The sequence below is a fragment of the Ambystoma mexicanum genome, chromosome 13 (assembly GCF_040938575.1).
Source record: "Ambystoma mexicanum isolate Mex_15411 chromosome 13, UKY_AmexF1_1, whole genome shotgun sequence".
In the NCBI taxonomy this organism is placed as follows: domain Eukaryota; kingdom Metazoa; phylum Chordata; class Amphibia; order Caudata; family Ambystomatidae; genus Ambystoma; species Ambystoma mexicanum.
Window position 1 is genome coordinate 7,253,385 of NC_090938.1, and position 16,169 is coordinate 7,269,553.

Below are 16,169 nucleotides of genomic sequence, written 5' to 3' on the forward strand. Positions count from 1 at the left end.
TTTCCCCTTGTTTCCCTCCCTCCCTGCCTCGTCGCGCCTTGAAACACTTGTGTATAGGCGCGTTACAAATACCATATCATATCATATCATATCCTCCTTACTGACCGCACTTTTTACCTCTGCTACCACTAACTCCTCCTCTGTCTCTCTGTCCCACATAGGTTCACCCTTAAGAGGCAGTCTGGAAAGGCAATCTGCCACAACATTCCGCTTTCCTGGTAAATAGCTCACTTCAAAGTTAAAATTTTGGAGTCCTAGACCCCACCTGCTTATTCTTGGAGAACCCATGGCCCACCTGCCACTCTCAAACATCTGAACCATGGGTTTGCGGTCCGATCTGACCACAAATCCTCTTCCCCACAAGAAAAACTTAAAATGATTTACTGCCCAAAACATGGCCAACGTTTCTCTTTCAATGACTGAATATTTGCTCTCTGCCCCTCTCAGCGTCCTAGACGCAAATGCTATTACTCTCTCAGTATTATCCTTGTTGTACTGCACTAACGTCGCACCCAGTCCCAACATGCTCGCATCTACTACCAAAACCGTTTTGTCCTTAGGGTCGAACCTACCTATGGATGGTGCTTCACCCACTGCTTGCTTAATGCACTCAAAGGCCACGTCACACTCCGCCGACCATTCAAACCTCACTCCTTTTTTGAGTAACATTCTGAGGGGCACTGATACTTTGGCAAAATCCTTTACAAACCTATGATAATATTCGGCCAAACCAAGAAATTATTTCACCTGCTCTTTATCTTTTGGTACAGGTGCGCATCTTACTGCTTCTACCAAGTTCTTTTTAGGCCTCACCCCTTGCTCATCTATCTCATGTCCCAGATATTCCACACTATGTACCGCAATCTTACACTTGCTCCTTTTCACCGTCAACCCTGCCTCACTCAATCTGCTTAACACTTGTCTCAACACTTCATCATGTTCTTCAGTAGAACCAGCATATATCAACACATCGTCCTGGAACACAATAATGTTCTTTACTCCACTCAACACCGTCTCCATGACTCTTTGAAATACGGCTGCCGCGGACGCAAGCCCAAATGGCATCCTGCAGTATTTAAATGAACCAAACACTGTGATAAATGCTGTTAGGTGTTGACAATCCTCCTTCAACGGAATCTGATGATATGCTTGTGAGAGGTCAATAACCGAAAATACTTTGGCATTGTTCAGTACTGATAGCTGGTCACCTATTAATGGTAGTGGATGCCTATCTACTAATATGTTTCTGTTCGGATCCCTCAGATCCACACATAACCTAATGTCTCCATTGGCCTTAGCTGCTACTACAACCGGCGATAGCCATTCCGAGCTTTCACTCTTCTCTATTATTCCCCTTTGGAGTAACAACTTCACTTCATCCTTGAGTTTCTCATTCAATCCATGAGGTACTGGTCTCACCCTGTGCACTTTCGGACTGGCCCCTGCCTTTAATTGAATTTCATGTTCAAAACCCTTCAATACTCCTAGTTCTTCCTGAAACACCATGGGATGCTCCTTTTCCCATTTATCCTTCAGTTCAGCCACATCAACTGGTCTCTCCACATTCGCCTGTATTCTAATTCCCAATTTCCACTGTTCTCCCCATCCCAGAAGTGAAGAACCTTCTTGGGTAACGTATATCTCTGTTTCACAGCTCCTCCCTTTGTACTTGATAGAAGCCTGGAACATCCCTATAATTCCAATCTTAACATTTCCATATGCATATGGCTCTATATTGTGCTTCTTCAATTTTGTCACGTCTCCTTGCATGCAACTCAGGAATGTCGCCTTGGACATCAATGTCCATGGTGAGCAACTGTCCACCTTCATTGTCACCACCCTTCCATCGACCATGAATACATCTGTGGGTGAACCTCCCTTGCTTGAAACTTCTGTTACTTCCAATACATGCTTTGTTTGGTTGCTCCTTCCCATTTCTAACTCTTCACTTTGTTCCAACATTCCTCCACCTGCTTCAATGCTCTGCACCATCCCAGATTCCCGACAAACTCTCGCGAAATGCCCTTTCTTTTTGCATTTTAAGCACAAGCTATTTCTGGCTGGGCAAAACATGCTTCTGGAAATATGACGGTTACTACCGCACTTATAGCACTTGATTTCTTTATTGAAGCCAGCCTTGCAAAATCCCTTCACCGCAGCCACTTCTCCTTCCGACTTGTCTCCCTTCATAGTGGTCATATATTTATGGGTCTGTTCCATACTCCTTGCCATGTCTATGGCCGACTCCAGCGATGCATCTCTAGATAGTAACCTCTCTTGTATCTTTATATTGTTTGTGCAACGAACTAATTGGTCCCTTATAAGAGAGTCAGTGAGCAGCCCAAATTCACATGTATGACTAAGAGACCTCAATGCTGCAATGAAGTTCTCCACTGGCTCTTGCGGATCTTGTACTCTTTGAAAGAACTTGTGTCTCTCAAATGTTATATTTTTCTTGGCTTCGAAATGAACTTCCAACTTCTTTTCTGCCATGGAATACTGGTCCACCTCTCCCTGGCCTTGTTGTGGAGGATCTGGTAATCCATCATAAACACTTCTGCCTTCAGTTCCTAGATTATGGAGCAGGATCGCCTCTTTTCTGGCTGCTGCAAACTTATCCCCTCCAATTGAAATCAGGTACGTGTCAAACAGCTTCTTCCACCTATCCCACCTTATAGGTGGAGCACCAGGTTCTGACAGGAACTGTGGTGGAGGTGACATACTAGCCGCAGCCATTTTCTTGTAAATAGTGGCTTATTTACCAAATTCACTCCTTGCGTTACTGTGCCTTTATTTCCAATCCTATTCCCTTTTGTTATACTTATTTCCTACTATTTGCCAGTTTCATGTACTTGCCCTTTTTTGCCACTCTTATATCTGAAGAGCACAGGTTCTCTGTATTTCTGTTTTCCTTTGACACACAGTATTGTGTGAAGTCTGCGCAGTTACTTTACTGCCCTCTGGGAGGCCTTCTTCCTGCAAAACTGCAATGACATAAATGTCCACTAGGGGCGCACAGTTGCCCAGCTTCAATTAACTAGACACACTTCCTTCATAATGTGGCTCTTGTTATCTTTGAGTTCTTCTCGGCTGTACCTCCTCCCTGGCTGTGCCCCCAGCCTCTCCCCTCTCCCTGCTCCTCACCTTCTTATCCTATGAGAGGGGGAGTGGGCGGCACCCACCAAGGGAAACAGCCTTTCCTTGTCTGGCAGCACGAGTGAAAGTGGGGAGGGCGTCCCCCTGCAGCGCCACGCTCCGAGGCGCCGCGGAGACAGTCCCTCTCAGGTCCCCACCTCTCCACAGGGCTCTTCTCGTCTCCGGACCTGCTCTAGCGACGCGTTCCGCTTCCAGGAAGCCGTCGCTGGGCTCCGTGGCAAGCTCCGTGTGCCCCCTCGTCGCCACTTGAAGAAGGGAGGCCACACAGATGAACAGGTAAGTGAGTTTATTTACACGGAGCTTGTCCGTCGCCCTCCTCACTCTGAGCCGCTTCACCTCACGTTCTCGCCGCCATCCTCGCTGCGGTCGCGCGGCTCTCATTCGAAACGTAAACACGAGAGCACGCGCGACCGCCGCGAGAGACTTTATGTTCTCTACATAACCCCTACATCAGAGGTTCCTATGATGGAAACCTAGTCATCAGATCCACACAGGCCCCCAAAGGTAACCTCTCGTCCACTGTGGCCCTACCGAGCCCTGCCTAAACCCTTGTCCCCCCTTCCCACTTCCTACCCTCTTGTACAGCTATCCGCGCCTTCACGCACCCACTCAGCACCCTAGGCGCACTCATCGAGACACGTACCTTATCCCAGAAATCGCCTCGCTATCCAGTCCAGCTGCGCGCTCTAGGCCTGGCACCCACATTGGAGCCCAGCTCAACCCGGAGGGCCAAGTAGGGCACCATCTCGAACTCCACACCTCGAGTGATTCCTATAGCCACCCTATTACTCCCACCGCTAACTTGCATCGTCTCCCCCCGTAGGTCTGCCTGCACCCCCGCCACACTTCTATCATCACTAGTAATGACAGTGTCCTCCTGGCCACCTCACCTCAGCCTGGAGGACACAGCACCCCTCGTCTGCAAACACTGGACCTGGCACTGGATGACAGCAGGCGCTCTGCCCGGCCCCCGCCAGCCTCCATCCAGAGTCCCTCCATCCCGCAAGACCACTCAATGAGGAACTCACCATGCCGAAAGCAGCCTTCCTTTCCACAACCTGTTTCCCACAGAAAGTCCCGTTTAGGAGACCGCAGAATCGCCTCCCTAGAAGTACCCTCCAGGGCACTAGCAGGGCTGTCACAAAATGTGGTGAGGCCCGGGGCAAAAACATTTGGTGAGGCCCCCTATTGATGTTAAACACTGGGCCAGCGGCAGCACCTTCGCAAACAGGGGACTTGAGAAATCTCCCCTTGAGTTTGTGTTGAGGAACCCAAATATGGTTTATTACTACAACTGCAAATCAACTACAGCAAAGATAGATTTCCCTACTGAAGACAGGTTTCATGCCAGACTAACCTTTGTATCATAAACATATACAGGATGGCATGACAGCATGTGGTGCCTGACGCCAGCATTAAGGAGCACCCTGCCCCTGTGTGCGCATTAAAACACACATCATACGCAGTGACAAATGATGTACAGTGGAGGCTGGTAAATCTCGGAACTGAAGAGGCTTACATGTTCGTGCCAATTAGGCAGGATTGGCAGATCACAGTGAGGGTGCTCATACCAAACAAGGGTTGCTTGAGGGGGGTTCTCACTCCCAAGAAAATGTTTGAAACATCGGGTTACACTTATGCATTTTACAGCACTTTCTTTGTAAAATTGGGTAGAAATCCATACAGTTTGCAATTGGTTTTCTATGGAAGCACATGGAAAAACCCAATAGTTGCAAGTCACCAACCGTGCACAGGAACATTTTCCAGTACATTTCATGCCGCCGTTGCACACAACATATGCTAGTATAAAGATATATTCATGCTGGTTGTACCCATGTGTTCCATGCAGGCTGCACCAATATATGCCATTATTACCATGTACGCCGTCCCAGCCTGTAAACATGCCACAGAAAGTATGTCCAGGCTGACCTGTGCAACATGGGTAAAGCAAAACAAGCATTGGCAATGCTAACAGTTTGGGCGTTCATCTAGGCATGGTAAAGGCACTGCTGTATTGGTATTAACTGGCCATTGATGGTAGCAGGTGCAAACTGGTTTGAGTACCTGAGCATCTAACAGCAGTGCCTGGCAAATGCCTAATACTTATGCACAAGCCAAAACTGTTGGCTTTGCCAATGTTTGTTTTTAACAGGACTTCAGTGAATGACACATAGGGTGCAACACCATTCAGCGGATCAGGCTCTAGCCCCCTCCCAGAATCCCCTCCCAGAATCCCCTCCCAGAATCCCCTCCCAGAATGTTGGGTTTTGTTGATTCGACCTGGCTGCATGGGCAGAGCCAGCCCCTGGCTAGGAGGCTCTAGCCCCCTCCCAGAATGTTGGGTTTTGTTGATTCGACCTGGCTGCATGGGCAGAGCCAGCCCCTGGCTAGGAGGCAGAAGCCCCCTCCCAGAATGTTGGGTTTTGTTGATTCGACCTGCCTGCATGGGCAGAGCCAGCCCCTGGCTAGGAGGCTCTAGCCCCCTCCCAGAATGTTGGGTTTTGTTGATTCGACCTGGCTGCATGGGCAGAGCCAGCCCCTGGCTAGGAGGCTCTAGCCCCCTCCCAGAATGTTGGGTTTTGTTGATTCGACCTGGCTGCATGGGCAGAGCCAGCCCCTGGCTAGGAGGCTCTAGCCCCCTCCCAGAATGTTGGGTTTTGTTGATTCGACCTGGCTGCATGGGCAGAGCCAGCCCCTGGCTAGGAGGGCAGAAACCCCCTTTGAGGCAGAAGGCCTCTGTCAATGTGTTGCCATCCCGTAGCTCTCGTAATGGAGCGGCAGCAGCATCCAACATGCAGAGTAGAAACGCCTATCCATGCGATATCAACAGACTCCCTTTGATAAAGCCAAAGTCTTAACTTCTGGCCTCAGCTTTTAGATGGCCCACCCCTCCAGAGATTAGCATAGCATTATGAAAGTAAAGAGCCTTTGAATTGGGGTGAAAGGTACGACTAGTGGCCAAAGGGAAGGTGAAATTTCTATTCAGCTTCCTAGCTGAGCTCAGGGTGTTGGGAGGGAAGTGGGAGATGGGCTGGTTGAAGATGTGTCAGGGCTGGAGGGGGCCCCTTTCTTTGCGATGTTTGTGGGGCACCCCAGGCCTTACAGATTGGAAAAATAGGCCAAGGCACCTGTGGCGTGCTTAAATCAATAATACAGTGAGGTGGTTAAAAGCTGCAGATCATCAATAGGTCTCTGTGTCATAAGATTGCCAACATGGGGGCAGCTACTCGGGGGCCCATTTCAACTGCAACACTGAAAGACCCGGACACCATCCCTCAGTGTGGAGATTGACAGCGCAATGGGTGTATTGGCCCCACATTGGCCCCACTCAATATCCGCTTTCAAAACTGTCATCCAGCCCCTGCGGGGCTGAACAACAGAGCCATGGCCAGACGGAACAGGACACAGACATTAAACGGGGCCTGGGCTTTGCTGTTTGTAAAGGCCCTGAAATTACTAACATAAAACATTTCACTTTTAGCACCTGCATTCATATCCATACATTTTTAGGTAATTGAAATCGTGATGTGGGGTTAGCAGTTGCATGCCGGGGGAGTGATTAAAAGGGAAGTGGTGACATGAGACATCTCATTCTCACAGCAGTCCTTCAGTGTGATGTTTAAGAAATGAGGGCGATAGTTAGCTGCTTGTAACATTGAAGCTTCGTCAGAATAGTCACATTCGAAATGTGGAAAGATGTTAGGTGCCCCCACACAAGTAAGTTTGCCCCTCCCCCACAGACTCTGAAGTTAGCACCCCTTCCAACATTTGAAGTGTTAGTCCCACTCCGTCGCCCCCCAAAATTTCTGCCTGGGTGCACTTATGATGCCATGACCCCACCCCTTAATTAAGTGGACCACGGGTCTGCTAAATTTAGGGGTGAGGGCTGGCGCACACACTCACATACAACACTTTCACCCATGCATTCATCCACCAGTCACACAACTCCTTGCATTCACGCATACATGAAACCAAACACAGCACAACATAAACACCAACATACAAGCACACATTCATGCACATATACATACTCATTTAATTTAAATACACATAAATACTACACATATATACACGTATACATTAAAATAAAAACACTTACCTTACCTCCATGCACCCTTGAAAAACACCCGAGCAGCCACGGGGGACCGGATGGCCCACACTCCGACATGTAGACATGCTGCCTGACAGGAGAGAACGCCTCTCCCATCAGCCAACGTGGTCAGGCTGAGCAACGTGAACTCACTGACTGGCAGGAGAGGAGTCCTCTCTTGTCATTCAGCATGTCCATGTTTTCAGCTGAATGACGGGGGCAGCAGAGCCCACTTCTGAGCCCTGCGGTCTCCCATTATTTTGCTGTTTGTTGCGGAGCCAAACGGCTTCGCAAAAAACAGCAAAATCATTTCAGGGGCAGGGAGCAGACAGCACAGTCCCACGTGTGAATAATGGACACGGGTGGACTGTGCTGCCTTCTATGTAGGAGAGGGGGCCGTGAGGCCCCCTGCAAGTGCGAGGCCCGGGGCAGTTTACCCCTTCTGCCCCCCCCTATGACGGCCCTGGGCACTAGAGCAGCAGGACTCAAAAAACGCCTCCAACCACTCCCCCCATCCCAAGACGAGATCTACCTCCACCACACACACACCAGAGCCCTGTGACCACATAGTAAGACTGCGGCCAAAACGCCACTTCCCTGCCCACCCCCCAGTTCTAAACTGTGCATTCATTAATGCAAGATCTATTCCTGCTGATGCCCTCGACATCCACAACCTGATTACCACCCGTAAGCTTGACCTCCTTGCAACCACTGAGACATGGTTACAAGATGCCACAGGCCCTGCCCTGTCCACGGCTCTCACCCCAGGCTTCACAATCTACCACTGTGACAGACCCAGTGCCAGGGGCGGAGGAGTGGCACACATTGCAAAAGACTCCTTAGCCATTAGAGTATGCAGCTCCACGCATCTCGACTATTGCAACATCCTCTCCACTAAACTCTTCCTCTCAGATTACAACCCCATCACCCTCCACACCATCTACCGCCTCACAGGCCCTGCACCTTCCTTCGAAGAGAACCTCCTAGGCGCTCTGGGTGCCAATATCAAATCCACTTCCAAAATTATTCTTCCAGGAGACTTCACCCTAGGGTACAACGACCCTCTAGACCCTGCTGTCTTATCACTCGCAAGCTCACTGTCCTCCCTAGGCCTTCAACAAACTGTCACCTCCCCGACACACAACAAAGGTCATACCCTTGACTGGATTGCAGACCTCAACTGCCATGTCAATATCTTTACTATTGACCCTTGCCCGTGGTCGGACCACAACATTGTACACTTTACTATGCCTCCCCCATCCCATTCCACACCTACTGCCCTCCCCCTACCCCGACCTTAGCTTGTAGCTCTCAGAATATCACCAAAGAGCATATTGCCCGACTGCTTAACCCTCTACTACAAGCTCCTAACCTTATCACTAACCCCAACACACCGGCTGACCTATACATAAACATCATTGCCCCTCTAAAGCCACGCAAACTCAAAACTTCTGCACACAAGAGCTCCTGCTTCACCCCCGAACTGAGTACACTTCGTTCCGAAAAATGGCTGGCTGAGGCAAACTGGAAAAAAGCTCCCTCAGAAGCCAAGAAACGTTCTCTTGCGTCCCGACAATACAAAAAAGCCATCATCTCCGCAAAAGCCACTACCTACAATGCCCGCATCACTAATGCAAAATCAAACACTTGTGAACTGTTCACCATCCTTCGGGCATTGGAAATCCCCACCAACGCCCCTGAAACCATCCTGAAAGATGGTGCCTGGTGCTCCTGCATCCAGAACACTATGCTCGAAAAAATCCAAACCGCACATTAAAAAATGGATATTAAGCAAGCCCTGCTCAATCTCCCACTCATCAAGAAACCATCACTGGACCCCACAATTCCTACTAACTACCGACCTATAACCACCGTCCCATTCCTCCTAAAAGTCGTAGGCCGAGCTGCTTTGCTGCAAAGCCCAAAATATTTGGAAACTAAAAATATTGTTGGCCTGAGCCAGTCCAGTTTCCGGCCAGGCCATAGGACCAAATCAGCACTACTGTATCTAAAAATCCAGATTGGTGAGATCAGAGACAATGGGAAGCTCCTCCTCTCAGGTGATTCTCTCCAGAACGCCACTACTCTTAACTCCATCTACACTTCTATCCAGGCATGGATGGCAACTCAACGCTTATGTTTAAATGATGACAAAACAGAAATCTTGCTGGTGGGCACCCCATCCATGATCAAGAAACTCGACTCTCAGTACTCCGCCTTTGCTATCGAAGGCACCGTGATACCAATCTCACCTTCTGTGAAAACCCTGTGAGTGTACCTGGATGATACTATGTCCCTCTGTCGGCAAGTAAGAGCCAGACCCTTCCTCTCTCCGGAGAGCTGCCTCTCCGGAGAGCTGCCTCAATATAGCCAGACCCTTCCTCTCTCTGGAGAGCTGCCTCACTATAGCCAGACCCTTCCTCTCTCCGAAGAGCTGCCTCAATATAGCCAGACCCTTCTTCTCTCCGGAGAGCTGCCTCACTATAGCCAGACCCTACCTCTCTCCGGAGAGCTGCCTCACGATAGCCAGACCCTTCCTCTCTCCGGAGAGCTGCCTCACTATAGCCAGACCCTTCCTCTCTCCGGAGAGCTGCCTCACTATAGCCAGACCCTTCCTCTCTCCGGAGAGCTGCCTCACTATAGCCAGACCCTTCCTCTCTCCGGAGAGCTGCCTCACTATAGCCAGACCCTTCCTCTCTCCGGAGAGCTGCCTCACTATAGCCAGACCCTTCCTCTCTCCGGAGAGCTGCCTCACTATAGCCAGACCCTTCCTCTCTCCGGAGTGCTGCCTCACTATGGCCAGACCCTACCTCTCTCCGGAGAGCTGCCTCACTATAGCCAGACCCTTCCTCTCTCCGGAGAGCTGCCTCACTATAGCCAGACCCTTCCTCTCTCCGGAGAGCTGCCTCAGTATAGCCAGACCCTTCCTCTCTCCGGAGAGCTGCCTCACTATAGCCAGACCCTTCCTCTCTCCGGAGAGCTGCCTCACTATAGCCAGGGCCACAATAGGATCAAAACTTGGTTACTGCAATGCCCCGTTTGCAGCCACCTCGGCATATAACATCAAACAGCTGCAGATCATTCAAAGTAATGCACTAAATGCAGCTCTGAATATCCCTAAACCAGAGCATATGACAGCTCAAGAAAACAAGCCCACTGGCTCCCCATCAGCGAGACCCTCTCCATCACCCACAGATGCCTATCCAAAGATGCCCCCTACTTTGCACAGAAACTCCAAAAGGGATATCCTCTAGACCGACGAGAGCTGCCTTCACTCATCGCATTATTCAACCCAAAGTCAAATGAGCCTAAGTGGGAGGCTCCAGCTTTCCTGCCATATCCGCAAAACACTGGAACCTGCTCCCCCCCTCCTTGAGAGATGAGCACTCATAGTGGACCTTTCGCAAATCGCTAAAAACGTTGCTTTTCACCTAACAGCCCGTGCACCAACACAGCCTCAACACTTGGACAATGGCCGCGCTGGCCCCAGACTTTGATTGGCCCATTTCCTAAATGTACTTCTATGTTCTTTGTCTTACATGTAACTCTGCTTGTAACAGCACCTTGATGCCCCGGGCTTAGCAAGCTTTATAAATGTAAAAATAAATAAATAAACACACACAGGGCAGCTCTGCCTCTCACACTCTGCAATGTATTATCCCACCCACCAGACATCAAACAGCAGAACTCCAGACCTCGTCACCCACCACTACTGATAGAGGGAGCTTTCGGAGTGGAGGTTGAGGGATGTCCCTCACTACTCGCACAATGAGGTCTAGCGTAAGATACGAAGTGATGTCTGTAATGATTATCTGAAATATATTTCCATACATTTGTGCACGAGGGACCCCAGCCGGCCCGTAAGACTGGGGTTTTCCCAAACGGCACTTTAAGATGGAATAGCAGCACCCGTGAGATGGATGGGGTTACAGATTCGTACTCAAGCATCAAAATCAATAATGACAACTCAATGGTTTGGCAAAGGGAGTCGTTTAATGACAAGTACAAAAAACGGGGAGTTATGAACATCAGCGGTTGCTCGATCTTCCTTCTCGCTTCAACTCCAACTTCACAAAAATCATATCCTTCATAATAAAAACTCATCATCGCTGACGTGAAACGCTAGAAATGTTGCATGCAATTCTATTGGTTCTAGGAAGGTAACTTTACTATAGGTACTATATCTGTATATGGTAATGGAGAGGGGATTGGATAGACAATGTCAGGTGGGGCAACTAAGCCCTTCCTTCAAAATGGCTACTGTAAACATCACTAAAAGTACAACGTCTCATTGGTTCTACAGACTATAGGATCGTAGATTACTTGATACATTGTGATTGGGGTGATACCACGTCACCATGTACTTTTCCACTTTTCTTACCAGCATGCAGAATGGTCGGCCAGGTGCAGGGTGCCCGTCAGTTCCCCTAGTCTCCCACCAACCAGTACCACCATCCATCACTGACCCACTGGCCATGTGTCAATTTGTTTCTAATTTATAGGCCTCGATGCTGCCTCTCTGTCTGGGAGAACTCGGATATCTGTGTATGGCTCAAGGCTGCGCGTAGGTGTGAAGGCCCCAACTCTTCTTGCTTGGCAGGTCACATGTTTTAGACACCGTGAACTCGTCTCCATCTCCATTTAATTTGCGTATGTGCTTTTAGCTTCCTGTCCACCAAGTGCCTTCTGCTGATTATCTCGACTCCTTTTAACAGGATGCTCTGCTCTTGGCGTCATAAATTGTATCAGCCTGTGTCAGCTAAGATGACCTTAGTTTCTTTGCACAGGCCTCATGCATCTGAGTTTCATTTCTGTTTTTGGCTTTTGATTCCCGTGTTGGAGGGCCTTTGCTCCTGGGGCCTCTAGTAACTTGCAGTTGGTTATGCCCTTTTGCAAAGTGGACATATATGTCATATAAAGTGCTCCTTTGATGTAGATATGTGTATCTGGCGCTGCACTATAAGTTTCTACTAAGCATAGCAAGCCACACGATTTCCTCAGCTTTCTTGCGTTTCCAAGCATATGTACATGTGTGAATTGGTTGCATATCTTCGTCGCTCTTATGGCATAAGCTTCTTATACTTGACATCGTCCTTTTAACTTCAACTCAGGATGTCGCTTATCCATGGTGTTTCGTCTCTTTTTGTCATTCAAAGGTCCCCGTTTTCTTTATCTAAGAGTCAGTCCGAGTTCTTGTGACGTCACCATTCATCTTCTTTTAAGACTTTCTTGGCCTCTTCAGAGACTGTACTCGGACGATCTTCATTCCGTTTTATTTGTTCATATGGTTTCCTCAATGGGTACTTTACTGTCCATGTTTTCTTTGGTGTCGGCACTTCAATAGGTGTTGTTGGTCTGATCGGTACCAGGCAGAGCCCCAATGTGGCTCTCTGCTGGTTTATTTGATCATCGTACATCACGTATCTTGGCGTGAACGTTCCTGGCGCTTCAAACTGGGCACTATGAGTGCGGATCGTGCTTGGGACCTCCTCTACACATTAAAAGGTACATCAATTTGGCTTATAAGGAAAATAGATGAAGGCGTGGTCAGCAGACAGCGGGTGTGGACATAACCCTCTAAGGCTCCCGCAAGCGCCTGACGTGATCCTTTAATTATCCTGCTGGCAGACCACCACAGCTGACTCCATGCAGTGATCCAGAGAGAGGCACTTCTCAGGCGTCTAGAAATCTGTCTTGCGAACAGTAATGTGTCTTGGCTATCCTTCAAATCTCAAAGGGCCCGAGAGGAGAGAAGCATCTACGCAACAACAAGATGGCTGTGACTCGCATTTCCTGAATGAAGAACGCTGCGGGATGGCAGTGGTGTGGCAGACTGGAAGGCAAACCACTCAGTCACTGATGGGGCAGACGAAGCGCTACAGGTGATATGGTGAACGCCACCTTTGTTGGCAGTGAAACATTTTCAGACAGCCCTGGAGTAAAAAATCAGCAATTTTGACAAAGAGCTGAATCTTATAAGGGCAGACATGCATAAAACGGCGTGAAGCAGAAAGCAATTGACCTCAGGGTCATTACTACTGAAGAGGAGGTACAGACACTCAAACAACAGGTTTCTGCATTGCTAAAGACAACCAAGATCCTAGAGGCACGGGCGAAAGATGTGGAGGACCGCTCAAGAAGAAATAACCTGTGCCTAATTGGCCTTCCTGAGAGTGAGTAGGCAGACTCCATATAATTATTCCTGGAAACCTGGCTACAAAATAAGCTGGGCTCAGAAGGACTCTCCAGATGGTTCACAGTGGAGCACCCCATAGAGTCCCTGTGCAGAGATCACCACATGGAGCTAGACGCAGACCGGTGGAGGCCAGGATTTTCAATCACTGAGACCGCAATGAACTCCTGAAGATGGCCAAGCAGAATAGTCCGTTACGAGTTGCCAATGTTTCTGTCCTGATATTCCCAGACTACACAAAATAAGTGCAACAACAGGGACAGATCTTTGATGAAATAAAAAGGGTTTTGCGAGAGAATGGAACACGATACATGCCATTGTCCCCAGCCAGGCTCAAGATCATTCACCGTGACAAACATTGGTTCTCTAACTCTCCGGAAGAAGCATGGGAATTGTGGGAAGCAGAGGGAAGCTGGTCTACTAAACTGTCCACTAAACAGTGAGGAAGCAAGCCACCTAATCAACAGGAATTCAGAGGTCGTGCTGGTTTGGGAACAGGAAAGTGGAAGAGGAACGGGCTGGAGTCCGGGAGAAATACTGTGACGGAGGATTGTACTTTACAGGTGACCGAAGAAAAAAGAGAAGAGGAAGCCAAGATAGAGGGGCCTGTTTGTTGGGGGAACTAATCATGAGCACAAAATACAGTGAATTCTATATCGGAGAGCTTCCCCTGTCTGTCCATGTGCTCTTAACATCACGGCAGAGGAGTGCCTCCAGGAATCGAGGACACATACCCCTGTTCCGTGCACATGCCTGTTGTCTCACGGGTCCATAGCTAAGGTAAGCCCTGCTTGGCTTTGCATTTCTACATTTGAGTGCCCTTTAAACATGGCGGCTGCCATGCTGACACTGCCCGACTCCACCTGCAGTCGATTGGATGTCCACCTAATTTCTACTTCCTGCTATAGGGAGCCAGCAGGCAACGCCAGCCACCTACAAAGGCCATCTACTAAGACCTCCTGCCTCTTCACCTGTCTGGCCCGGTGCAGCAATGGCTGTTGTGCCAGGTGTCCCCTGGCAATCCAAAACAAAATCCACTTTCTCTGAGCCATATGCCCATCGTATCGCTATGTCACTTATGACTCGAAGCCAGACAACCTAAATATCCCCACCGTAACTTGCTTCGATAAGCAATGGCCCTACAACTATAACTATGACCGTATACTTCCTAAAGCTACCAGCACATACAATTCCCCCGGGTTCCCACCCATGCTGCATCCATCATGCGTGCACCAATCCCGGTACGCACCTTGTACCCACATCTACTTGCAGCATTGCAAATCGTGGCTCACAAAGGACCCCTTGTCGTACCCCCTACCCCTACACACTTCAAATCCAGATACTGTTTCTGACTGCCACATCTCGCCAAGCTCCCAAGCTGCTCTAGCTCCCCTGAACTCCTGCTGTGAGGATGCCCTGCACCTCCATCCACAGTCAGGTAAACCACAGCATGGGACCATTGCCTGCGCACTAGCCTTACACTATAGCGCACGCCATTGTCCCGCACCTACCATAGGTGGTGTGACTATCCCACCTTCCTCGATACCTGCATCCTCCTCCCGGCTCTCTGCCGTTCGCACCATACCACCCTCCCTCATATCACGCTTGGCTAGCATCGCACACCTAACTTCCTCTGGAGCACTACTTGAGATATTCTGTTACCCGTTTCTCAGCCTGATACTATTATTGCTTTATTACCCAAACTGCCACCTGAAACATACCGGGTGTGCACCTTGCGACCAACCATCATATTGTTCCCCATTTATGCATTCGCTGTGATCCTGCACACCCACTGCACTTTAATATGGATCCAGTAAGTGGGGCATGACTCAATTTCTTTCCTGCTGACTCCAATCTCAGTATCCTTCACCTCATTGTAATACTCTTGTAACTGTGTAACCTGTTATCATCTTTGCAAATTATGTAGCACTTAACTGTCTTGTAACATATAACCATTTTGTAACTGTAACTAGTGCCAAGATGCCTCTGGGCTTTGTGCGCTACTATACATGCAAAAACAAATAGATTAAGACGTTCTGGGACATGATTCCTGTGAAACAAAAGAGTGACCGCAGGAGGAGCTATGTTGTTGAGCACAGGTGACAGTGGAAGAACTGGAGAAGCATCATGTGACGCGAAATCACTGCTCACTTCACCTTATACTAGCGCTCGGATGCCAAGCCCCACATGCAGAGATGGGAGCCATATACTCCCTTCGGTTGGGGGACAGGCAACTGTCGAGTGCCAAGGCTACAAGTATTGAGCCGGGGGTTCCCTCATGTTAAGGGTTATGTACCAAGTTGTCTGTTTTGGTTGGGAGTTGGAGGAGTTGTGGGGGAGTAGGCGTTGAGGGAGGGGTGGGGAGTTTACAGGAGGCAAATCCGGCTTCTTAAGAGATCCCGAGACCTGACTTTTGTGATATGGAATATAAATCGGAGGTGGAGGTGGGACTTGCTAACAGTACCACAGGGCTTCTCACAATACCGATTTGCTCCTACCTGAAAGGCAAAAAACCTCGGGGTCATCTTCGACTCCACACTCTCCTTCTCTCCTCACATTTCTGATGTTTCTAAGAAGTCACACTACCAGCTGCACCTCCTCAGAGGTATCCTTCCTTTCCTCTCCTTCCCCCAGAAGCTCACTGTCTCCAGAACCCTGGTTCTCTCGAAGCTGGACTACTGTAACAGCCTCTATCTAAATCTGCCTGCCTCTACTCTCCGCCCTCTGCAA